We start from the raw sequence: 27,644 nt of genomic DNA, 5'->3' as shown, positions 1-27,644 counted from the left end.
TCAGCTATCCAGATATTATATACAGGAAATACTGTGGTGGTACGTTGGGGAGTTGATGCCAGTACTACTAGCAGTATTGATATGAAGAAGGGGGTTTCTCAGATATGTGCTTTGGCCCCAAACTGTTCTGCATCTTCATTAACAAAGTCTTGAAGAAACTCCTGGGTGTGTAAACTGATGCCCCTTCTCTCGCAGGTGATAAACTGCCAGCATTGTTGTTTGCAGATGACGCAGTGCTTTTATCATTAACTCCTGTAGGTGTCCGCAAGCAGCTGGAGATCTTTGTTGCTTTAAGTAAGAGGAATGGGCTCTCCTTGAGCATTAGCAAAACTAAGGTTATGATTTGCAATGCTAGTGTTAGGAAAAAACATAAGGCTATTAGACTTACCCTGGAGGACGGTGTGATTGAGCAGGTTTTATCATATGACTACCTGGGGGTAAGAGTCATGTCGTCCTGTGGGTGGACACTCCAGGTTGAGAACGCCAAGATTACGCTGGCAAGGTATTGCAGAGCTTCACAAACGAGCATGGAAATGGGGCGTTATGAGTCTTGCTGGAGTCATACAAAGCTCAGGCACGCCAGACAACATTGTATGGGGCTGAACTCTGGGGCAAATGGATATTGCGCCCCTTGTAGTGGCAGAGAATACATTTTTGAAAAACATTCTTGTGTTGCCCATCAGCACCCTGAATATACCAGTGTTGCTTCAGAGTGGCTTGCAAGGGTTTGAGGCAATTTGTAAACTTCGATCTGTTCTGTATTGGGCCCGCTTATGGTCAAATAATAATCTTTGTTAATACAAAGAGGCACTTCTGGATGTTCTATCTCAGCAAGGGAGTAATTCCCTGAAATGGGTTGCCCATGTAAAAAACACCCTGGGTGAGTTGGGCCTTGGGGAATATTGATTGAACATTTCTGTTATGACATCTGTATCAAAGGAAGCGATAAAGACAGCAGAGTTGCTGGTCCAGTATCTTGCAATTAAGAAGCGGGTTGGCTGAGAAGAGTATTTAGATTATGTCACCCCCAGGATGGAAAAGATTGTATATCTAAAGTTCCATCTTGGGATTTTGCCCACAGCTGCACTGTTACATAAATCGCATAATGCGCTTCCCCAACATGCATCCTCTGTGGAGATGCCGTTGAAGATCTCTGATATTACTTATTACTCTGTCCCGGGACTAAGCCACTGAGGAAACGCTTCCTGAACCGGCAATTTTTGAACCCTGGTTGTAAGACAATAGGTGAAGCCATGGCAAAATGTTTGGATACCACAGATGTTTTCGCTGTTTTTGCGACAAGTAATTATTTGAGTTGGGCATAGAGAGTCCATTTGAAGACGTCTAAAGAGTCAGCTCAGCTACCCCTGGAAATCATTCTTTGATTTATTGTCAGGATGCTGTGTAAGTCCCCTGTATTTTTAATTCTTTTATCTATGATGTATTGATTAATTTTGTTAGGATTGTATTGTACTGTTTGGGATGTATTTATGTAGTGTTGCTTTTATGACTTTTACTTTCAAAATAAAGCCTATGAATGAATTAATTATTTAATGCCCCCCTTGCCCCTATTTCCAGGGCAACTTACTTATATAAAGAACATTATTAGAAAGTGGCACAAGCCATGATTTGAATACTCATTTACAGTTCATATGCAGCACCCACCGCAGTAACAGTGTGTGTAAAAAAAGGCGTGGGTAAATATAGGTGACGTCAAGAAATCCAAAGGCACGGCCTCCCTGTCGAATGAAGAGGAGTAGGAAGAAGAAGAAGAACAGCTAACGAGACACAGGCGAAAGCGAGGATGAGAGCTGACCAGCAGCGTGAAAAGTGAAACTATTTAAAGAGAAAATGTACTCTTCCCAAATGCAATAGAGAGTATTGTCGATATCTCGGAATGTGAGAAGAATGAGATATCTGCAAACGATGGACTTGCTCGCCATAATGATTGGCACCATTTCTTTTCATTTGTTTTTTTGTATGGCCTATACAGTGGCAATACAATTTCTTTAGTAATGATACAATTAATGCAGTTGCTAATATAAGTGAAGAAACAACTAGAGTAAGAAGAGAAGTAATAGACAAAGGATATTACCTAAGAGAGAATTCTCAAGGTTTCACTCACAAAACTAATAATATGTGTTATCACCACATCACTAAAGTAGGAATGGAGAAATCAGATGAAAACTGTTTTGACTGTTTTGTGTGTTCACTCCTTCCGAATGTCTCCAGATTATTTGTGGCTGAGGAAATACCAGGAAGGATGGCACACTGTGTAACTCACATTGCATTATGCAAATTAAGGGGGCAATTTAATGGAAGTCTAGCTGTCATAAAATGGGTCATGTGATGGGTCAGACATGTGAGGTGGATAACCTTGTTAAGGTTTCTCAACAAATGCCATTTTACCAAATTAGAAGGTTGGATAAACACCTCAAATAAACTAAAGTAAATACTCTTACAAACGATATCTGTGCCTCAGACATATACATACAATAAATAAATGAGGTAATCCATGGCAGTTCAAAACAATAAAGATTGAATTGGTATTGTAACAACAGTCTCTCCTTATAACCTGGGTCAAATCCCACTCCCCAGATTTAAGCAGGATTCAGCTTCACAGTTCAAGCAAAGAGAATAAGGAATCCCACTCCCCAGATTTAAGCAGGATTCAGCTTCACAATTCAAGCAAAGAGAATAAGGAAATCTTGGTTTGCAACAAAGTTCCACCACAGTTCTTTGCAATGTCAACTTGCCAACAGAAAGTTCCAACACTCCAGTGATTCAACAAAAAATATAGAAGGTTCTTCCTCTTCGTTGAACAAGTATACGATGTATCCTCCTTAGATAAAGGATAGTTTCTCAGTTCATCAATAGCAACAATAATTGTCTTGATCTGGATGAGTTGACACAATTGATAAGTTCTGAAGAAATATAACTATTTTGTAACAGCTGCACACAGTTCTTTCTTCGGGACTAAAAACAACATACGTTGTTTCTGTCAGGATGACTATGTAGCATTTCTTCAAATTCCACCTGGTTTGCTTCCATCCCAAGCCCCTCACCTCAAACCTGGTTTATTCCCACACCAAACCTACTGCTCCAAATGTTTGCCATCTGGGGATACTTTCTTGCCCGAACAGTATTTCACAACAAGTGCGTTTGTCGTTGAGATTAACTGACAAGAGGTTCATAACAGCTTCAAAGCATTCAATAGTTTGCAGGTTCAAAACATTTAACAACTCTTCGGGGAAAACAAGGATCACAATGGTGCTCTTTAATACTCTCCTGTAAATAATGCTCCTCTCCTTCTGAATATCCTTTTTCCAGAATGGCAGCCTGTTTGCCACTCTTGTTTTCCCACTGCACAAGTAACCAAATACTGAGATGGATGGGGTCTTATTCTGCTTCTCCCTTGGTGTTGGCAATGTGAGATTATACCAGTTTTTACCATATCTTGGAAAAATATGGGCAATAATTTTCAAAACTTATGGACCTTTCATTAGCCCTCTTCTGCCATTGGCAATATCTGCTGTATTGCATATGCCTTGATTTTAGTCTCTCTTGGCTTGGGCAATGCTTGTAGGTATTAATTCTTAACAATATCGCCCCTTCAGATTGCTGGGTTTTCCACAGATTCAGGTTTAAAGTTATAGACATTTGGTTTTGTTTCTTAGGCCTTTCCTGCTTTTCAACTGTTCTGTATTCAAAATTACTGTGAGGACCACTTTCACTCATTTGCTAGTGCTGCTTTTGCTGATTTTCAATATGTCAGTATTCAAAATTAATTTTCAGAAAAACTACTTTCACATTCACGCAAGTGCTGCTTACTTGATGAACGCCTGCCTTGAATACACAAGCAGGTGCAGAGCATTCCAGAGTCACTACCAGCTTGTGAACTCACCAGGTAAGGTGTGTGCTTCCAATTTCTCCTGACGCCCTCTCTGCATGCCAGTCACCGGAGACAACCTTTAGTCCCTCAGGTGCACACCAGCCACCGGAGACAGCCTCCTGGGAAGGAAAACTTTCCTCGTTTTTGCTTCCCACTGTACATTCTCTACAGAACAGGTCTCCAGAGGGCAGGCTTCCCTGTTGAATGCTTTCCTCTTGCACGCTTCCCGCTGTGCAACCACTGCACTTCAGGTTTCGGGAGACACAGACCCTCTCAGGACCGGCAGCTGATATCTGCTAAACAGTGGTTCTGGCATCTTCTCTCTCCTCCAGCTTCTGCCTGGGCTGCCTGCACGTAGCACGCTGCTTCTGCTTCTAGCTCTTGTATAGCAGGTGCCAACCCCTCCCCCTTCAACTGAGTATAGATAACATGATAAGCCAATGACATGGTTCAATTATTGCAGAAATCAGGATTATAGTGCCTTTATTTCAGGTAAAAAGTGCACATGGCACTGCATATATTTGGGTTAGAATGACCCAGGATATGAAGGGTCCTTTAAATATCACACACATACAAAGAGTATATAAAGATATATTATGAATAAGGGATAGAAAATTAGAGATGTTTAAATAAATAAATAATAGCTCTCTGGAGAATTAATACAGTGTCAGATAAAAATATATTTCAAAATGGTTAACTCAAGTAAAACATGGTGTCCAGTCTTAAGCCACGTGTGAAAAACTATGGCTCATGTCAAGAGTTTTCAGACAAGCAACAGAGGTTGATACATTGGAGATAGTCTTTGGCAGCATTTCACAGTGAGGTAATTAGGGTTGTGAGGTTAAACTTGGAACTTTGCCAGAAAAACAGACAAGATTAATGATGAAGCCAGATAAAGCAAGTTAAAGGAGGGCACAATGTGCTTCAGGAGAAAGACAAAATGTCTTTGGGCCTCATTACGACCCGGGCGGTAGGGGTTACCGGTACCGGTAAGGGTACCGGTAATCCCTTACCGACCAATTCCGAGGTCCCTTTGCGGGTCCTCCCTTAACGGCTGGTTTTACCAGCCATTAAGGACGGGACCCGCAAGGAGACTTTGGAGGTAATTACGGTACCGCAATTTGTGGTATCGTAATTACCGTCTTCCCCATTCCCATTGAGCCCTATGAGGGCTCAAATGGGAATGGGGAAGGGCCATGGTGAATGGGGAATTACCGCCCCCGCAAACCTTGGAATGGGGCGGTAATTCCACCAATCACCATGGCGGAATCGGTAGTTTACCGGCGGCAACCATGGTGCAAATAGCACCATAGTTACCGCCCAGGTTGTAATGAGGCCCTTTGTCTGTGTCCAGAGCGTGTCTTGTAACTACAGCTAATAAAGACTGCTGAGAACCTTCCAGACATCTGACTTTCTCTTGTCTCTCTCTCTCTGAGGAATGTTCATGGATGCCTATTGTTTGATGGAAGATGGGGACCAGGGCCCTCAGTTCACTCTCTCAGCCCTTCTCTATGGCCTGCACCTGAAGGGCCTTTTAAGCCTCTCTGTCTCCCTAAGGTGTGCGTCATCTGAATTAACAATCTGACCACTCCTGCATAATTGTACCTATTTAGCACTCTTTTTCATCCCAGTACTTAGACAATTATAGGACTTGAAGTCCCTAATGGCAAAGATCGGATTTCAAGTTTGCTTTTTACTTTTAAACTCCTGTCTGTTCCTTGTAATAGTCTTTAAAGGAATATCATAAGGATTACTCACCAGACTTGATTGGAAAGGGAAAGGGAGTTATTGTAAACTGTTATTATTCACAGATTTCCTTTCACTGTACTTTTGGGGGTTAGGGAAGTCTTTAGCTTTACAAGTCTCTAGGAATTTGGAAGGATTTGTATTTCTCCCAAGGCCTAGGAGTTTGTGATTGTTTTCACCCCTATTTCTATTTACATCTTGTGGAACGAAGAGATGGTGATTACAACAAGCCATTACATACTTTGGCATTGAGGAGACATGCTCCCTAGAGGAAGACAAATACTGCATCTCATCCCACAGATTCCTCTCATTCCCTGGGCTTTTTCTCCTCCCAGGTGATCCTCCCGCAGAACACCATCCCCAAGTTCAGGACAAGAAAGCATCTGACTTTCCCTGCCCGCCTGGAAGAAGACTTGAGGCGGGATTTAGTGAGGAGTCCATAGGATTCATCACAGTCACAAATGCAGATTCCCCTTATGAAGATAGATCTATCAAAGTAAAAACAATGAATAACAGAGTAAAAAATATATATATCATCAGGACCTCATGCAGAAGAAATGATGCTGAAAGACCACCCCCTGTTTAAATGTATGGAAGAAAGAGGTAGCGAAACAACGTTTTGCTGGGACAGACCTCAGCTACACATTACAGGAGAAGTGTATATCCTTCAAGTTTGGGCAGAAGGGATAAAGGGGTGTAGAGCAGGGGAAATTATAGGATTTTCATTGGCATCCTATTGAACCTGCAAATAGCGAGTGCCTGGAGGAATGGAGAAAATATGCCAAACTATTCACCTGGTTAGAGGATGAAGAAGGGCCAGTAAACATAACACAGCTACAGAATGCATTGCTTCAGAAACAATGGCACAGTACAGATAGGGAAGAAAGAAGCGTGCAAATGCATAATGGACCTGCCAGGATTGCAAGTAGGCACAGCAGTGTTGATGGACAACTATTGAGCCTGTGGTTCACGGGCCTATATACAGCTCCCACCAAACTGGGGTGGGATCTGCTCGATAGTAGTACTACATGCAGTGGCAAAGGTAGTGTCTCGAAGTGATTTGGTGCAAATAATAGACTACCCCCTAGTAAACAGTAACAAGAAGAAGAAATGGTCACAATAAAAAGAGACAATTATTTTCTGAGAGAATCAGTAATTGTAATTGTAATTGTTTATTTAACGCACGCTTATACAAAGGTGGAGTGCTACGAAGTGCTTAAAGGTGGGAAGGGAACAAGGGAATACAGTAATCATTCTTAGGCCTTGAAGTTTCCAAATGATTTAACAGAAAAAACTAGCACACTTGGCCTGACAGCATTTGTCCTAGTGCAAGTGCATGAAGTGTTACAGTTGCGACCAAGCTAGGGTGGGGGGATAAAAATGGAGGGGGGCAGGACAAACAAACATACTAGTCCTAGTAAAATTAGGTCATAAATGTGTAAAGATGGAGGTGCGAGAATGAGGGCTTGGGGGGGAATAAATGCATCCTGTCCACCAGGGCCCTGCGTTAAGTGCAGAGAGGTTGCCCCACTCATGAAACGTCAACTGAAAGTGCAGTAATGATGAACATAGTGCAGAGGCCCGAAGGCAAGTGCAAAAGACCGACGGGGAGCGTGGACCTGTAAGGTTCTGGAGGTGAACCAGGCAACCAGTCAGCAAAAACTGAACAGAGTTAAGGAGGATAAGGAGGAAGGAGAGTGAAGATAAAGAGAACGAAGGTTAGCAGCGGAGAGGGAGAGAGAAGGAGGAAGAGAAGCAGAAGGTATTGAGAAGTTTCCGGAACTTAAGGTGCTCCAGTGCAAGATGGAGAGAAGCAGGGAGGCTGTTCAAGAGGGAGGCACCTGCAGAGGATAAAGATCTACCCCCAAATCTCGGTTTGTTTAAGCAACTCACCTGCAGAGAGTTGGAGGAGGACGAGCAGAGGGCTCTAGAGGGAGAATATTTAGGAAGGGAGCATTGTAGATAGTGCTGGCCCGGCCCCAGAAAGCCCTGTGAATTATGCAAAGGGTCTTGAACTTGATCCTTGCAGCCATGGGAGCCAGTGGAGGGATTTCAGCACCGGAGAGTTGTGGTCCCTGGCCTTGAGGCCAAGGATAAGTGTTGTGGTTCGGTTCTGTTCTGGATGAGTTGTAGAGGGCAGAGAGTAGAAGTAGGAAGATTGAGAAAGAGGCTGTTGCAATAGTTCAGCCTATAGAGAACCAGGGCTCTTGATGTGGCGAGCCTCTGGGTGAAAGTGAGAAAAGGGTAGAATGCCTCTGAGGAGGTGCAGTTGGTAGTGGGACTTTTTGGAGATGTCTGAAATATGAGAGGAGAAGGAGAGAGTGGAGTCAAAGATGATCCCTAGAGTTTTTGCCTCATTGGTTGGTGAGGGTGCAGGGCCAAGAAAGGCCATCCAGAGTGAAAGTGGGAAAGCGGGAGCAGGGGTCCCAATGAGGACAATCTCTGTCTTACTTGCATTCAGGCAGAGATCGTTAGCAGCCCACCAAGACTGAATTGCGGATAGCCAGTCAGGGATGAGCAAGGAGGAGGAGGGGGCCGAGGGTAGCCTGCAAGAAAGCTGCATTTCATCAGCATAACACAGGAAAGTTAGAGGTAAAGGTAGAGATCCTATGGGCCAAGGGGGCCATGTAGATATTGAAGAACCAGGGGGATTGGTTTCATCCATGTGGGACACCACAAGAAGAGAGAGTGATAGAGGAGAAAAAGGACCCAAGTCCTACCGGGGAGGCCCAGTCAGAGAGAAAAGAGGTGAGCCACAGCAGGGCCTGATCTGTGATGCCCAGTTTTTCAAGGAGACGGCAGATCAGGATGTTGTGGTTTACAGTATCAAAAGCAGAAGAGAGGTTGAGTAGAATGAGGACAGAGGGAGGGTTAGAGTCAAGGCTTGAGAGCAGGTGATCACGGGTGTTCAGAAGAGCAGTTTCTGTGCCTCTGGATGCTTTAAAGCCAGACTGATGGTCCTGGAGACAACCAACAGATTCAGTGTGGAGGGTAAATTGAGTGCTAGCCAGCTTCTCCAGGGATTTTCCCAGGAAAGGGGTGAGGGAGATTGGGCAATTATTGCCAGAATAGGTGGGTCGGTGGAGGGTTTTTTGAGCATAGGGTGCACCAGAGAGTGGCTGAGAGGAGAGGGGGAAAACTCCAGTGGTGAAAGAGAGGTTACAGAGGTCGGCAAAGGCTGGTGCAAGAGTGTCAATTTTGTCCTTGATGGTTTTGGAGGGCCATGGGTCCCCCAGTTTGGAAGAGGCTTTCATAGACCAGATTTGCCTTGAGACCTCATCAGGTGTGACAGGGGAGAGGGAGGAAAGAAGCAGGGGAGGGGTTGGGGCAGCAGAGGGGGCCCAAGAGATCATGGTGCAGAAGTGGGAGCAGAAGACAGAGAAAACAGGATATCCTGTGGTTTGGTGGTAATATTTGCGGCCAGGGCAGAGCAAGGGTGAGTGAAGTAGAGGATGTGACTGCAGTAGGGCTGGCCAGTTCCTTACAGATGCCACAGAGATGCAAGCTTGATGGTAGACTCTTTTCTTGGAGCAGATGTAGGGTCCATATTGCCTTTGACAAAGACAACTGGCCAGTTTGTCAGAGAGTGCACCTGAAGATCCCCATGTCTGTTCCGCTGCTCTGCACTTGCGTTTAAGGGCAGCCAGATTGGAGTCATATCAAGAGCTGCATTTTTTAGCAGGCTTCAGTCGGACCCTCATGACAGGGGCAAGAATGTCAAGAATGTTGGAGATGGAACAGTGAAAGTTAGAGATGGCTGTATCAGGGTGGGAGTCAGCTGCAGGAGTAGAAAGAGAAGAGTAGGAGAAGGCAAAGACAGCCACTGACACTCTTTTCATGGGTCAGATGACCTTGAAGGCAGGAGGTGGTGTAGGGTGTGCCATTGCTAAAGGAGAAGAGAGCTTCAAGTGACAAGAGGTAAGGGAATGATCAGTCCATGAGAGGGAGGTATTGAGAGGAATAGAGAGTGGGATGTCTGTGGAGATGAGAGCATCCAAGGTGTGGCCAGCAGTGTGTGTTGGACCAGAGGGTAGAATGGAAAGAGTAGAAGCACTAGACAATATCCCATCTGAGCACAGACTATTTTGGAAGGCATCTACGTTCTCCGCGACCATTGTTGCCCCAGGCTTACAGATGGTAGTGACTAGCAAATGGTTGCACATAACCAGATGGGAGTTCCTGCAAACTATCAATTCCATGTAAAAGGGTTTCAATGCAATTAAAGAACAGGTGAGAGCAATCGGATGAATGACTTCCCAGAACAGGTATGTCCTCAACCTCCTCACTGTCATGGTTGGAGGCATGTGTGCAACAATTGTATCAAGTTGCTGCACATTTAAACCTGCACACTATGAGATGAATGGGAGCTTGACAGAAGCAATAACAACCTTGCAAAATTTGAAAGCAAATATGGTCAAAGAAACCAGTGAAGTTAAGGATGAGGACTGGTTTACTGCTCTATTATCGTGGGTGCCTACCTGGCTGGGTAACACATTTACAGGGTAATTCATAGAATTTCGCAGAAAAGTGTCGCAAGCGGCTGGCGCAGAGTGTCCGCGTGCGATTGTCTGCGCCAGGCACGTGCGCTAAAACCGATTTCCGCGCACAGCGTATTCATGGATACTAGGCTCCCAAACCAGCCGTGGCGCAGAGAATCGCAGCGACCCTGCAGCAGCGCCAGTAACGCCCCGAAGAACGCCCTCGCGCAAGGAAAAGCCATCAAAATCGCTAAATCATCGCAAAGGGCTGCGCTAACCCTGGACCAGTTCACCGGGCTGGCAAACAGCAAACGCCAAGCGGGGAACGTGTACTTCAGGGTTGCGCGGTAAGTTCCACACGCGATAGTCGCAGTGCGAGCAGGGTACGTGTATTTCAGGGGTGCGCGGGAAGTTCCACACGCGATAGTCCCAGGGCGAGCAGGGTACGTGTATTTCAGGGGTGCGCGGGAAGTTCCACACGCGACAGTCCCAGTGCGAGCAGGGTACGTGTATTTCAAGGGTGCGCGGGAAGTTCCACACGCGATAGTCCCAGTACGAGCAGGGTACGTGTATTTCAGGGGTGCGCGGGAAGTTCCACACGCGAAAGTCCCAGTGCGAGCAGGGTACGTGTATTTCAGGGGTGCGCGGGAAGTTCCATACGCGATAGTCCCAGTGCGAGCAGAGTACGTGTATTTCAGGGGTGCACGGGAAGTTCCACACGCGATAGTCCCAGTGCGAGCAGGGTACGTGTATTTCAGGGGTGCGCGGGAAGTTCCACACGCGATAGTCCCAGGGCGAGCAGGGTACGTGTATTTCAGGGGTGCGTGGGAAGTTCCACACGCGATACCAGCAGGGAATGTGTATTTCAGGGGTTCTGGGGAGTACTACACGTGAATTGGCCGTGTGGCTCCTCCCAGGTGTACGCTCCACAACCTCCACGGCCCCTGCAGGCAGCCCACACCACGGGGGACTACCGTGCACCCCTGCTCACGTCCCGCAGGCAGCCCATTCACCATGGGCATGCCCCCCAGCCAACCCAAATGTCACCTTGCACTACTGATCAACAATGCATGTCTCCCACCACCCCCACCCCCCAGCAGTGCAGGGTCACCCTCCGGCAGGCCCCCACTCATGTGTCCCACCACCCCCACCCCCCAGCAGTGCAGGGGCAGCCTCCACCAGGCCCCCACTCATGTGTCCCACCAACCCCACCCCCCTGCCACCATGGGCAGCCCCCACCAGGCCCCCACTCATGTCTCCCACCACCCCCACCCCCCAGCAGTGCAGGGTCAACCTCCACCAGGCCCCCACTCATGTCCCCCTGCACCCCCACCCCCGGCAGTGCAGGGGCAGCCTCCACCAGGCCCCCACTCATGTCTCCCACCACCGCCACCCCCCGGCAGTGCAGGGTCACCCTCCACCAGGCCCCCACTCATGTCTCCCACCACCCCCACACCCCAGCAGTGCAGGGTCAACCTCCACCAGGCCCCCACTCATGTCCCCCTGCACCCCCACCCCCCAGCATCCAGGGTCACCCTCCACCAGGCCCCCACTCATGTCTCCCACCACCCCCACCCCCCGGCAGTGCAGGGTCACCCTCCACCAGGCCCCCACTCATGTGTCCCACCACCCCCACCCCCCGGCAGTGCAGGGTCACCCTCCACAAGGCCCCCACTCATGTCCCCCTGCACCCTCACCCCCCAGCATCCAGGGTCACCCTCCACCAGGCCCCCACTCATGTCTCCCACCACCCCCACCCCCCGGCAGTGCAGGGTCACCCTCCACCAGGCCCCCACTCATGTGTCCCACCGCCCCCACCCCCCGGCAGTGCAGGGTCACCCTCCACCAGGCCCCCACTCATGTCTCCCACCACCCCCACCCCCCTGCCACCATGGGCAGCCCCCACCAGGCCCCCACTCATGTCTCCCACCACCCCCACCCCCCAGCAGTGCAGGGTCAACCTCCACCAGGCCCCCACTCATGTCCCCCTGCACCCCCACCCCCCGGCAGTGCAGGGGCAGCCTCCACCAGGCCCCCACTCACGTCTCCCACCACCCCCACCCCCCGGCAGTGCAGGGTCACCCTCCACCAGGCCCCCACTCATGTGTCCCACCACCCCCACCCCCCGGCAGTGCAGGGTCACCCTCCACCAGGCCCCCACTCATGTCTCCCACCACCCCCACCCCCCTGCCACCATGGGCAGCCCCCACCAGGCCCCCACTCATGTCTCCCACCCCCCCACCCCCCAGCAGTGCAGGGTCAACCTCCACCAGGCCCCCACTCATGTCCCCCTGCACCCCCAGCCCCCGGCAGTGCAGGGGCAGCCTCCACCAGGCCCCCACTCATGTCTCCCACCACCCCCACCCCCCGGCAGTGCAGGGTCACCCTCCACCAGGCACCCACTCATTTCTCCCACCACCCCCACCCCCCAGCAGTGCAGGGGCACCCTCCAGCAGGCCCCCACTCATGTCTCCCACCACCCCCACCCCCCAGCAGTGCAGGGGCACCCTCCAGCAGGCCCCCACTCATGTCTCCCACCACCCCCACCCCCCGGCAGTGCAGGGTCACCCTCCAGCAGGCCCCCACTCATGTGTCCCACCACCCCCACCCCCCAGCAGTGCAGGGGCAGCCTCCACCAGGCCCCCACTCATGTCTCCCATCACCCCCACCCCCCAGCAGTGCAGGGGCAGCCTCCAGCAGGCCCCCACTCATGTCTCCCACCACCCCCACCCCCCAGCAGTGCAGGGTCACCCTCCACCAGGCCCCCACTCATGTGTCCCACCACTCCCACCCCCCGGCAGTGCAGGGGCACCCTCCAGCAGGCCCCCACTCATGTCTCCCACCACCCCCACCCCCCGGCAGTGCAGGGTCACCCTCCACCAGGCCCCCACTCATGTGTCCCACCACCCCCACCCCCCAGCAGTGCAGGGGCAGCCTCCACCAGGCCCCCACTCATGTCTCCCACCACCCCCACCCCCCGGCAGTGCAGGGTCACCCTCCACCAGGCTCCCACTCATGTCTCCCATCACCCCCACCCCCCGGCAGTGCAGGGTCACCCTCCACCAGGCCCCTACTCATGTCTCCCATCACCCCCACCCCCCGGCAGTGCAGGGGCACCCTCCAGCAGGCCCCCACTCATGTCTCCCACCACCCCCACCCCCCGGCAGTGCAGGGTCACCCTCCACCAGGCCCCCACTCATGTGTCCCACCACCCCTACCCCCCAGCAGTGCAGGGGCAGCCTCCACCAGGCCCCCACTCATGTCTCCCACCACCCCCACCCCCCGGCAGTGCAGGGTCACCCTCCACCAGGCCCCCACTCATGTCCCCCTGCACCCCCACCCCCCAGCAGTGCAGGGGCAGCCTCCACCAGGCCCCCACTCATGTCTCCCACCACCCCCACCCCCCGGCAGTGCAGGGTCACCCTCCAGCAGGCCCCCACTCATGTCTCCCACCACCCCCACCCCCCTGCCACCATGGGCAGCCCCCACCAGGCCCCCACTCATGTCTCCCCCCACCCCCACCCCCCAGCAGTGCAGGGTCAACCTCCACCAGGCCCCCACTCATGTCCCCCTGCACCCCCACCCCCCGGCAGTGCAGGGGCAGCCTCCACCAGGCCCCCGCTCATGTCTCCCACCACCCCCACCCCCCGGCAGTGCAGGGTCACCCTCCACCAGGCCCCCACTCATGTGTCCCACCACCCCCACCCCCCGGCAGTGCAGGGTCACCCTCCACCAGGCCCCCACTCATGTCTCCCACCACCCCCACCCCCCTGCCACCATGGGCAGCCCCCACAAGGCCCCCACTCATGTCTCCCACCCCCCCACCCCCCAGCAGTGCAGGGTCAACCTCCACCAGGCCCCAACTCATGTCCCCCTGCACCCCCACCCCCGGCAGTGCAGGGGCAGCCTCCACCAGGCCCCCACTCATGTCTCCCACCACCCCCACCCCCCGGCAGTGCAGGGTCACCCTCCACCAGGCACCCACTCATGTCTCCCACCACCCCCACCCCCCAGCAGTGCAGGGGCACCCTCCAGCAGGCCCCCACTCATGTCTCCCACCACCCCCACCCCCCAGCAGTGCAGGGGCACCCTCCAGCAGGCCCCCACTCATGTCTCCCACCACCCCCACCCCCCGGCAGTGCAGGGTCACCCTCCACCAGGCCCCCACTCATGTGTCCCACCACCCCCACCCCCCTGCCACCATGTGCAGCCCCCACCAGGTCCTCACAATCCCCAATCATGTGCGTAATGGTCAGCCTCCACAACCAAAAAGCCCTACCAAGTAACCCATTCACCCACATGGAAATGGAAATCACATGTTACACCCCCAATGTTCATGAAGCTAATCAACCCATGTCCGTCACACACATTTTTTGCAATTGAATGGGAAAACACACAACATGACATGCATGAAACCAATGAGATGAAACCACACAGTGAACAATGGCAACAAAAATGTATTGAAAAAAATTACGAATGCTAAAGAAAGAAAACTAACTACAATGTAAATGTGAAAAAATAAGCTGCATGTCCGCATAAAAACACAAAACTGGAAATCCAAATCAAAAAAATTTTGTCCAAAGTGAAATGTAAAAACTCTCCATGCAACAAAGAACTATGTACAAAAATAACAAGGGTCCATCATCCCAACTGAACTAAGGAAACCTCCTAAAAAACCTACCTAAATATCAACTATATACAAAAAGTGGAGCAGTGTCCGTCGACTCCAAATCATAATAAGAACGAAAGGAAACCTAAAACTAAAGAACTATATACAAAGGCGGCGGGCAAGTCCAGCGGCTCACTCTGTGGTGTCCCGGGCCAGGGCATCATCGAACTCCTGTTCGATGTCCCGGAGGCGGTCCAGTTCCATGGCCCCGAGGGTCCGCAGGGACGACGCTGTGTCCTCCTCCAACCCCCTGCGGATTGCCTCGAGGCACTCGGCCCGCCTCAGGGCCCTCCGCATGGAGTTCTCTGCCCTGACCATTGTGAGCCGCGCCTCTTCCGCCCGCCGCCGCTCCGCACCTATGGCGTGGCCCAACCGCTGCCACACGGAAGGCACTCTCTGTCCTGGGTCCCCCTGCCCTCCGGCCGATGCCTGCCCCTCCGATGTTGAAAGCCCCGAGCCTTCATGTCTCCCTCCATCTTGCTGCTGCTGCTGCTCTGCCTCTGCCCGTGCACTGCCTCCTGCTGCCTGCACATCCTCCGCCGGCTGGGGTGCACTTGTTGATGTGGCCACCCCTGCTGGACCTCCGACTCCCGACTGTGGCAGGGATGCCTCCTCCACCAGCCTGGCCGCACTGTCAGAGGCAGCTCCACAGGGCACCCAGGTGACTGATGGGTGGGAAGATGGCACAGAGGACGACTGGCGCGTAGGGGGTCCAGTTGAGGAGGGGGTCGGAGCAAGCCCCATCAGACAGCGGAATCCGGCCTGGGTGACCTGTCCCAGCAGGCTGACGTGGTCAACGAGCTATTCGAGATGACGTGCAGTCTCTCCATGAAAAGACTGCAGGTCACCTCGCATGGCCCGTTGACGCAACGCCACACCAGCCAGGACAGGCTCAACCCGGACCTGGATGGCCACGTCTGCAGGCAGAGGAAGGCCAGTTGACGTCAGCTCATCCCCTGCCTGAAAACGGGTCTGGACGTAGGCATCCCTGCTGGTGCAAGATGATGCAGGGACAGGATCGGGGACAGGATTGCACACAGGCACCTCCGCGGCCGCCTGTGCTGCCTCCTGTCCCTGGTCCTGCACTGCACCACTAGCACCAGTGGGATCCCCACCTCCAGACCCTGTCTCTGGTGCTTGCGCGGCCCCCTCCTCCACCAAACCCCCCACCAACCTGGATGACTCTGTGCCATTTTCCGCTGTTGGGCCCTGTGGGGTCCCAGCTGCCCCTTCTGCTGCCGAGGAGTCCAACTGCAACCTCCGCCTCTTGGACCTCCCCCCGGCAGCTGCGGCCTGGGACGCGGCACCGGACTCCTCACTCCCCGACGAGATGACAACACGGGAGGGGAGCCGAGCCTTGCGTCTCCGGCTGGCGGTCGGATCCCCGCCGCTGTGCTCCACAGCACCTTCTCCGCCCTCTTCACCAGTTGACGCTGCAGACAGGGAGAAACAAAACACAGGCATCAGGGCACTGTACAATGGACACATACACGCATGACAGTTGCACAGGAGTGGCATTGGCAAACCTCAGACATGTCATCACAATCCCCAACACACATGTCATTGCAACTGGCACACATGAGCCATACCACAGCCATATCGCAACTGCCAGCACCATCCCTACACATACAACAGCATCAGCAGCCAAAGGGGAGCCAGACATCACATGCAACACAGGAAGTGCACCACACATGTACACACACCACCACACTTGCATGCATGTCTACACCTCTGCCAATTGTCGCACTGTTCAGATGGGCATCCATGTCACATCTGCCAATCAGGCTTCCACATACCACTGTCACATGCATCCATATAGCATCACTGTTGCACCCTTGTCAAATACACACACATGCACATGTACACAGTGCTCATACATGCAGTCGAAAACAACATACATGCCTGACATCACGGACATGTCTACTTACATACACATTCATCCAAACATGTGTGCACGCACAACTGCATTTGCCATGCAAGCCCACACACACAAGCACCATCCATGTCTCACACATTACAGCCCTCGCATGTGTCAGCCCCACGGGCCTGTACACCCCCACCCATACTCCACCCCATACAAACAGATGTGCAACCGGCACAATGGCGAATGATCACCACACGCCCTGCTCACAACCAGGATGCATGTACACTCACCGCTCGACTCCAGACGGCTCTGCTTCTCTAGGACCTGGACGTGGAGCACTGTGGATATGCGTTCCAGGACCCCCATCTGTTCTTCCGACAAGTGGCCCCGGCGCCCCTTGGCATCCGCTGCCTTCAAGAGGCGCCGGGCCTTGTTCAGGGTCCTGGACCTGAAGTCCTCCCAGCGCTTCCTGACATGTTGTAAGTCCCAGACTGCCACCCCCTCCGCGTTGATGGCAGTCACGATGTCAGTCCAGATCCGAGTCCGTCCTTCCTTGTTGGCGCGGGAACTTCCAAAGAGGGCATCATACTGCCCCAGGACTTGCTCCACCAGGACACCAACTTTGGTGGCACTGAAGCTGGTGCCCCTCTGCCTCTCTGGCCGGGGGTTGTCAGTGGTCACAGATGTTGTATGCCCCGACATGACAACCCCAGAGGCAGGAGTGTGTGGGCAACTTGGTCCTGGGGCTGGGCTGTGGAGCGATGGTATTCCAGTCGGGAGTCTTCGGTTCCAGCAGGGGTGGTCACAGCAACAGGTGCCTGTGTGCAATCCTGTCCCTGATCCTGTCCCTGCATCATCTTGCACCAGCAGGGATGCCTATGTCCAGACCAGTTTTCAGGCAGGGGATGAGCTAACGTCAACTGGCCTTCCTCTGCCTGCGGACGTGGCCATCCAGGTCCAGGTTGAGCCTGTCCTGGCTGGTGTGGCGTTGTGTCAACGGGCCATGCGAGGTGACCTGCAGTCTTTTCATGGAGAGACTGCACGTCATCTCGAATGGCTCGTTGACCACGTCAGCCTGCTGGGACAGGTCACCCAGGCCGGATTCCTCCGTCTGATGGGGCTTGCTCCGACCCCCTCCTCAACTGGACCCCCTACGCGCCAGTCATCCTCTGTGCCATCTTCCCACCCATCAGTCACCTGGGTGCCCTGTGGAGCTGCCTCTGACGGTGCAGCCAGGCTGGTGGAGGAGGCATCCCTGACACAGTCGGGAGTCGGAGGTCCAGCAGGGGTGGCCACATCAACAAGTGCACCCCAGCCGGCGGAGGATGTGCAGGCAGCAGGAGGCAGTGCACGGGCAGAGGCAGAGCAGCAGCAACATGGTGGGAGCCATGAAGGCTCGGGGCTTTCGACATCAGAGGGGCAGGCATCGGCCGGAGGGCAGGGGGACCCAGGACAGAGAGTGTCTTCCGTGTGGCAGCGGTTGGGCCACGCCATAGGTGCGGAGCGGCGGCGGGCGGAAGAGGCGCGGCTCACAATGGTCAGGGCGGAGAACTCCATGCGGAGGGCCCTGAGGCGGGCCGAGTGCCTCGAGGCAATCCGCAGGGGGTTGGAGGAGGACACAGCGTCGTCCCTGCGGACCCTCGGGGCCATGGAACTGGACCGCCTCCGGGACATCGAACAGGAGTTCGATGATGCCCTGGCCCGGGACACCACGGAGTGAGCCGCTGGACTAGCCCGCCGCCTTTGTATATAGTTATTTAGTTTTAGGTTTCCTTTCTTTCGAATTATGATTTGGAGTCGACGGACACTGCTCCACTTTTTGTATATAGTTGATTTTTAGGTAGGTTTTTTTAGTAGGTTTCCTTTGTTTAGTTGGGCTCATGGACACTTGGTAGTTTTTTATACGGACATGCATGTTTTTTGTTCTCATTCACATTGTAGTTAGTTTTCTTTCTTTTGCATTCTTAATTTTTTTTAATACAATTTAGTTAGCATACTTCACTGTGTGGTGTCATCTCATTGGTTTCATGCATGTCATGTTGTGTGTTTTCCCATTATTTTGCAACCATTGTGTGTGACGGACATGGGTTCATTAGCTTCATGAACATTGGGGGTGTGACATGTGATTTCCATTTCCATGTGGGTGAATGGGTTACTTGGTAGGGCTTTTTGGATGTGGAGGCTGTCCATTACGCACATGATTGGGGATTGTGAGCACCTGGTGGAGGGTGACCCTGCACTGCCGGGGGGTGGGGGTGGTGGGAGACATGAGTGGGGGCCTGGTGGAGGGTGACCCTGCACTGCCGGGGGGTGGGGGTGGTGGGAGACATGAGTGGGGGCCTGGTGGGGGCTGGCCATGGTGGCAGGGGGGTGGGGGTGGTGGGAGACATGAGTGGGGGCCTGGTGGAGGCTGCCCCTGCACTGCTGGGGGGTGGGGGTGGTGGGAGACATGAGTGGGGGCCTGGTGGAGGCTGCCCCTGGTGGCTGGCGGGTGGGGGTGGTGGGAGACATGAGTGGGGGCCTGGTGGGGGCTGGCCATGGTGGCAGGGGGGTGGGGGTGGTGGGGGACATGAGTGGGGGCCTGGTGGAGGCTACCCCTGCACTGCTGGGGGGTGGGGGTGGTGGGAGAAATGAGTGGGGGCCTGGTGGAGGGTGACCCTGGATGCTGGGGGGTGGGGGTGCGGGGGGACATGAGTGGGGGCCTGGTGGAGGGTGACCCTGCACTGCCGGGGGGTGGGGGTGGTGGGAGACATGAGTGGGGGCCTGGTGGAGGGTGCCCCTGCACTGCCGGGGGGTGGGGGTGGTGGGAGACATGAGTGGGGGCCTGGTGGAGGCTGCCCCTGCACTGCTGGGGGTGGTGGGAGACATGAGTGGGGGCCTGGTGGAGAGTGACCCTGCACTGCCGGGCGGTGGGGGTGGTGGGAGACATGAGTGGGGGCCTAGTGGAGGGTGACCCTGCACTGCTGGGGGGTGGGGGTGGTGGGAGACATGAGTGGGGGCCTGGTGGAGGGTGACCCTGCACTGCTGGGGGGTGGGGGTGGTGGGAGACATGAGTGGGGTCCAGGTGGGGGCTGGCCATGGTGGCAGGGGGGTGGGGGTGGTGGGAGACATGAGTGGGGGCCTGGTGGAGGCTGCCCCTGCACTGCTGGGGGGTGGGGGTGGTGGGAGACATGAGTGGGGGCCTGGTGGAGGGTGACCCTGCACTGCTGGGGGGTGGGGGTGGTGGGAGACATGAGTGGGGGCCTGGTGGAGGGTGACCCTGCACTGCCGGGGGGTGGGGGTGGTGGGAGACATGAGTGGAGGCCTGGTGGGGGGTGACCCTGCACTGCCGGGGGGTGGGGGTGGTGGGAGACATGAGTGGGGGCCTGGTGGAGGCTGCCCCTGCACTGCCGGGGGATGGGGGTGGTGGGAGACATGAGTGGGGGCCTGGTGGAGGCTGCCCCTGCACTGCTGGGGGGTGGGGGTGGTGGGAGACATGAGTGGGGGCCTGGTGGAGGCTGCCCCTGGTGGCTGGGGGGTGGGGGTGGTGGGAGACATGAGTGGGGGCCTGGTGGGGGCTGGCCATGGTGGCAGGGGGGTGGGGGTGGTGGGAGACATGAGTGGGGGCCTGGTGGAGGCTGCCCCTGCACTGCTGAGGGGTGGGGGTGGTGGGAGACATGAGTGGGGGCCTGGTGGAGGGTGACCCTGGATGCTGGGGGGTGGAGGTGCAGGGGGACATGAGTGGGGGCCTGGTGGAGGGTGACCCTGGATGCTGGGGGGTGGGGGTGGTGGGAGACATGAGTGGGGGCCTGGTGGAGGCTGCCCCTGCACTGCTGGGGGGTGGGGGTGGTGGGAGACATGAGTGGGGGCCTGGTGGAGGGTGACCCTGGATGCTGGGGGGTGGGGGTGGAGGGGGACATGAGTGGGGGCCTGGTGGAGGGTGACCCTGGATGCTGGGGGGTGGGGGTGGTGGGAGACATGAGTGGGGGCCTTGTGGAGGCTGCCCCTGCACTGCTGGGGGGTGGGGGAGGTGGGAGACATGAGTGGGGGCCTGGTGGAGGGTGACCCTGGATGCTGGGGGGTGGGGGTGCAGGGGGACATGAGTGGGGGCCTGGTGGAGGGTGACCCTGGATGCTGGGGGGTGGGGGTGGTGGGAGACATGAGTGGGGGCCTGGTGGAGGCTGCCCCTGCACTGCTGGGGGGTGGGGGTGGTGGGAGACATGAGTGGGGGCCTGGTGGAGGCTGCCCCTGCACTGCTGGGGGGTGGGGGTGGTGGGAGACATGAGTGGGGGCCTGGTGGAGCTTGACCCTGCACTGCTGGGGGGTGGGGGTGGTGGGAGACATGAGTGGGGGCCTGGTGGAGGGTGACCCTGCACTGCCGGGGGGTGGGGGTGGTGGGAGACATGAGTGGGGGCCTGGTGGAGGGTGACCCTGCACTGCCGGGGGGTGGGGGTGGTGGGAGACATGAGTGGGGGCCTGGTGGAGGGTGACCCTGCACTGCTGGGGGGTGGGGGTGGTGGGAGACATGAGTGGGGGCCTGGTGGAGGCTGCCCCTGCACTGCTGGGGGGTGGGGGTGGTGGGAGACATGAGTGGGGGCCTGGTGGAGGGTGACCCTGGATGCTGGGGGGTGGGGGTGCAGGGGGACATGAGTGGGGGCCTGGTGGAGGGTGACCCTGGATGCTGGGGGGTGGGGGTGGTGGGAGACATGAGTGGGGGCCTGGTGGAGGCTGCCCCTGCACTGCTGGGGGGTGGGGGTGGTGGGAGACATGAGTGGGGGCCTGGTGGAGGGTGACCCTGCACTGCTGGGGGGTGGGGGTGGTGGGAGACATGAGTGGGGGCCTGGTGGAGGCTGCCCCTGCACTGCTGGGGGGTGGGGGTGGTGGGAGACATGCATTGTTGATCAGTAGTGCAAGGTGACATGTGGGTTGGCTGGGGGCATGCCCATGGTGGATGTGCTGCCTGCGGGACATGAGCAGGGGTGCAGGGTAGTCCCCCGTGGTGTGGGCTGCCTGCAGGGGCCGTGGAGGTTGTGGAGCGTACACCTGGAAGGACCCACAAGGCCAATTCACGTGTAGTACTCCCCAGAACCCCTGAAATACACGTACCCTGATGGAATAGCGTGTGCAACTTCCCGCGCACCCATGTAATACACGTACCCTGCTCGCACTGGCCCATTCGCGTGTGGAACTTCCCGCGCACCCCTTAAATACACGTACCCTGCTCGCACTGGGACTATCGCGTGTGGAACTTCCCGCGCACCCATGTAATACACGTTCCCTGCTCGCACTGGCCCATTCGCGTGTGGAACTTCCCGCGCACCCCTGAAATACACGTACCCTGATGGAATCGCGTGTGGAACTTCCCGCGCACCCATGTAATACACGTACCCTGCTCGCACTGGCCCATTCGCGTGTGGAACTTCCCGCGCACCCCTGAAATACACGTACCCTGATGGAATCGCGTGTGGAACTTCCCGCGCACCCCTGAAATACACGTACCCTGCTCGCACTGGGACTATCGCGTGTGTAACTTCCCGCGCACCCTTGAAATACACGTACCCTGCTCGCACTGGGACTATCGCGTGTGGAACTTCCCGCGCACCCATGTAATACACGTACCCTGCCCTGCTCGCACTGGCCCATTCGCGTGTGGAACTTCCCGCGCACCCCTGAAATACACGTACCCTGATGGAATCGCGTGTGGAACTTCCCGCGCACCCATGTAATACACGTACCATGCTTGCACTGGCCCATTCGCGTGTGGAACTTCCCGCGCACCCCTGAAATCCACGTACCTGGCCAAATTGCGTGTGAGACTTCCCGCGCACCCCGGTATACATGCACACGTATTTTTTGTCAGCGGGTCCGTGTTTGTGGGTACCCCTTTGCACGTCATTTGTCCTGGAGGGCCACAGTATAGGACATTCATCATGGCAGTATATAGGTGCTATTTGTTGGCGCACCTTTTGGCGCACATTTCTTACAGCCGCAGAGACGCTACCGCCTGCTTTCTTGTGGCGGTCGTGTTTGTGCCTGTGCGCTGGTTTGAGCGTGCGCTTTTTTGCCCTATTCTATTCCATGAATACGTGTTGTAGGCTAGCGTGTGGGCGTTCCGCGCACTTGTGCCCTGTACTTCCCCCGTGACGCCCTCGTTTTGGCAAGCTGTTCCCCATTCCGAGTGTTACGCCCGTGTTCCGCCTACTTTTGTTGCGTGCGCCGCGCTATGTGCGATTTTCGCTCTGGCCTGTGCGATTTTCGCTGTGACCTGGCGCACGCTGTTTGATGGCCTGTGCGCCAACGTGCGCCGCACACTTTTTTATCGCACATCCGCTGGTTTTCTCGCGCACGGACTTCCATGAATCGATGTGCGCTGCTTATCGTACGATTTTCGCACTTGCAGTGCGATTTTCTCTATTCCACTGCGAATCGCACGTTTTTGCCCACTTGCGCCGCGCAAATCATTCCATGAATCGGCCTCTTAAAATATTACTGCCAGTTCTGGTATTGGTATTAATGGGTCTCTACATTTTACTATTAATATTGTCACAGTGCAAAAGGGCAAAAAGGCTGTAGAACAGCACATGATGACAGTAATACTGGGTACAGATAACACGGTACATAGCCACAACTAAACAGATATACCACATGAAATGCAACTCCTTGAAAGACCAGTAGTGCCCAAGGAACTATATTTGAGCCTCCAATAGACCCAGAGAACTACACTGAGCACAGGTTTGATTGTGAAAGAAATGCAGAGAGCTGTTTATGACATGTGGACCAGAAGAATACTTAATGAAAGGAGGTAGCCTGAGGGATTTGTGTAAGATATGGACATTAAAAGATGTATATCATAGGAAGAGGGAAGATAATGTAGGTGTGGTAAAAAAATTGACCAGAGGGGGGAATGTGGTAATGAAGATGAGAGTTGTACCAGTATTGGCCATGCCCACAACACTCCCACTGGTTCCCCATCATGATCACAAATGGAAATATAAGCTAAGAAAGGTGCAGTAGACAATTGAAAAACATTAAAAACCCATGTTGTTGCCATTACAAGTAGAATGTGACATGAGCAGGGTGGCAGGTAGTGCACCTATTATACACACAGGTACAGAATGATCAAACGGCGGTGCACACACATGAAATACACGTAACAGACATGATGAAACACATAGACATGAAGAGCATGCAGACATGAAAAATATTTACACGCAGACATGAACAACACTTGGCAGAAAGTGAAAGTACTGCCATTGTAGAATAAACCAAACAAGTCCTCAATTCTGGAATAGTTCAGCCTGAGACACAAGTGCCAATTCTGGAATACTGCAGCCTGAGACACGAATGCTTAACACACAATTTTCAGGCCGCAAGGAGCTCAGACCGTAGCCCCAAGCAGCCATGGTCAGTGTGCTGAAGGGAGTTCGGCATTGAAAGCTGAAACCTCACCACATATCATTTCCTAGGGCACACAGCCAAATTATTAAATTCAATTAGTTTCAGTTGGTAGCATTGTGAAACACACATATCCTTGAATGCTAGGTGCAAGTAGCTACCGTGCCAATTGATCACATAACAAATGAATACACTGCACCCTGACTGGCTGCCAACCAAAAGCACACACACACACACACAATAGAATAGTAGAGAAGCCAACAAATAGATGAAATTGAGCTTTGTATAGTGGTCGCCTATTATGTGACTGAAATAATGGTCATTTATGACAGAGCCAATTAGATAGCACACTTGCCATTTCCCTAGGACATCCAGACACAGAGACCGCACACCAAGGCCACTAACAAGACTGATAGTGAAAACCTGGCCCTGGGAACAAGTGGGGAGTATCTTCTTCAAGTAAATTGTAGAGGTACACCCATCTCTCCTTCCTCACCACAAAACCTGCTACAGCACGAAGGTGGCCAAGTCCGATAAGCTAAGACCTGTCCAATCACCTTGTGTTTTTCTTATCGGCCAATGCAGTATAGAGCTAACGTTAAGTAGAAATGTGTCATTGTAGGAGGTTGAACTTAGGAGAAGTCACTAGTTATAAAATAACCAATTATAGTGAGGTTTGCTTATAGATAATCATATATCCTATATTCTACCATTAATTTCAGAACTAGAATAGAAGTTTTAAGATAATAGCTAATTGTGACATCTTTTGTAACAAGTTTGTAATATAAAAAGCTGTTGTTCCTGTTACCATTTGTTATTTTTAATAGAGCTGGGTTTTCACATGCACCTTGAATTAGTCTGATTATTGTGTTTTTTTCTTTTATTGGCATATTTGGCCCTATCCAAACAGGGTAAAATATATATTGGAAATTGGCTTTGATGTTCTAACCAAGTTCTTGGTGGTTGCAAGGATCAAATTCAAGGCCCTTTGCTACATCCAACTCTCTCTCCCTAAATACCCCCCTGCTAGAGTGTGTTGGTCCTCTAGCTCCAACTCTCAGCAGATCAGATGTTTCTCCAAGCAGAGAGTGAAGGGTAGATCTCTCTCTTTGGCAGGAGCCTCCCTTTGGAATGGCCTCCCTGCCTCCCTGCCCCTCTCCACCCAAAGACGATTCTCCTTATGTTCCAGGAGCTTCTCAAGACCTTCCTTTTCTCCTCCTCCTTCTCTCTCGCCGTCCCCTGCTAGTCTCCTCATGCCACTGTGACTGGATGCCTGTGTATCCTTATGAGTTGTACTGGGGTCAGGCCATCCTTTGACCAGTCTCCCCGTGCATCACTTCCTTCCAGCACTTGCCCTTGGACTCCCTTCCCGGACGAGCCTTCTGAGGCCGGTACTCCCCATCCTTTTACTTGACCCTACGCCATGTTTTCTCCCTGGCCCTTGCCCTCCTCTGCACCTTTTATCACTTGCCCTGCGCTGGGCTCCCTCCCTCCGGCACTTCCCCCACTCCACCCTCTCCCTATCTCATCCCCTCACCCTGTTCTACCCCCTTGCCTTTTTATACTGCACTTGCACGCTTCTAATGTCACAAGGCCTAGTAGGACCATTAGTGCTGTTTTTCTCCTCTGCCCACTCCCCCCCTCCCTGTTTTGTCTTGTTACCCCTGGAAACACTTTCTGCTTTATAGGCGCCATACAAATGTTCATAAATAAATAAATAAAGAGGTATAACCAAAACTGGAGTTCTCGTGAAAAGTTGACATAATGTAAAGTAGCAACTTTGTGCTAAATAGGCATACTGGAAAACACCATGAGGTGCAAACTGGTCATAATGAAAACTAGCAATGATCTGCTGAGTGGGCATAATATAATATGATCTCAAAATAATGTGAACTGGTAATGATTTGCTAGGTGTGTTTTTTGAAAACTGGCAATGATGTGCTATTTAAGGGTAATGTAAACTGACAACTATACCTGCATACTAAACGATTAATCCAGATATTAAGAATCGTATAACTAATTTGGCACTTTGATTATGATAATTGATGAGAATATGGACGAGAAATACAATGTTTTGAGTAGGGTCCTACGTCTTAGAAGAGGGAATTAGGCACAGAGTATTTTAGGAACCCCATTGCACACAAAACACTTTATTTTGGCACAGAATTATCATTTATCATTCCAATAGAGTCACTCTGGTGGACAACTTTGCCAGGATAACTGAACCTTTACCACTGTCCTATAGCAACACGATAAAATATAATACCAACCAAAGACAGAGATGCCACCCAAATGCCTCGTGGCTGGAATAAGGTGAATCTTCCAGGGTCTCTCCCCCATTGAATATTGAGAGATCAAGGCCTTACACACACACCCAAAACATGCAAGTTCCAAGAAGTACGAATACAGCATGATTCGCAGGCAGAGATCGCTACAACAGCTTCTGGCTTCAGTGCAAAAGAAGGGATGTAAGTTTGGATCGTGATACGCATTTGTGAATTCACCTGGGCACCACATAGATGGAAAATCTAGGGAATTGTGAAAAATAAATTGGAATTGTCATTGACGAAATGGGAGAACCCCATGCTAGGGAGGCATCATGGCAGAGTCAACTGGCGGCCATGTGCAGGCCCTCTGACTACAATGGCAGACCACTTTTTTCAATCCTCACCCACAGAGCTGTGGGCTGGCTTTCAGTAATGTACATGCGTACCAATGCAGAGGGGCATCTTAAGGAAGAGAGTAGTGGAGAGCAATACAAGGAGAAAGTCATTGGAGGAGGTCCGAAGAACGCAGAAGGAGGTGAACAGGGATGTGCACTGAGTTTCAAAGCATGTCCAAATCTAGAGTGCCAGCATTTGAGAAAGTATCTGAGAGGCCTAGAGCCAGACCATTGGGAATAGCCTGGGGAAACAGCAAAGGAATCAGGGGTGGGCTAAATGGCAACTGTGTGGACATTGGTATGAAGATTGATAAACTAAGCTCGAGCACCCCAGCAAAGCTGAGAGCTAGAAGAGCGAATAGCTATAGGCTAGCCAGGAGCTATAATCTGGATTCTGCTGAACCCAGAAAGGCCACCAAAGAACCTAAGTCAGATTGATACAGGCCCAGATGGAGCCCCAAAGACACCAAGTCTGGAGGGCTCACTGACCCCATGTGCTGCACTGTGGTGATAATGCCAGCATTCTAAGAATCGAAACGGGACAGATGGCAAAAGAAATAGACTCCAGGCTGAGCACTACCAAGGGGGGCTACCATTTGCTAGCAGACACCAGGAGGGATTTCTGAAACCCACCAATCTTGCAAACTGTGAGTGACTTCTGGTAGATCTTGTCAGGAGAGCTAAACCCTGTCTGTGAGCTGTTGCACTCGGACCCTGGTCCTTACCTCAAACTGCACACTTTGCTCTTATTTCTACTTCCTTTGGACCTTCCTCTCTGTTATTGAATCTCTTTTTTTTCCTTAACCTGTACCCCTCCAGGTGCTGTTTATGTTAAACCCTTTTTTTGCACTGAATTCATGGTGTGGTGTAGGAGTCCATTGTTTATCCCTCGGTCTGTGACAGCTCTATGAAAGAAAAACTATTTTTCCATATTGATTTAGAAATGACCCTGGTCCCAG

Source organism: Ambystoma mexicanum, chromosome 2q, assembly GCF_040938575.1.
Source record: "Ambystoma mexicanum isolate Mex_15411 chromosome 2q, UKY_AmexF1_1, whole genome shotgun sequence".
NCBI lineage: Eukaryota > Metazoa > Chordata > Amphibia > Caudata > Ambystomatidae > Ambystoma > Ambystoma mexicanum.
This window is presented reverse-complemented; position numbering follows the sequence as displayed.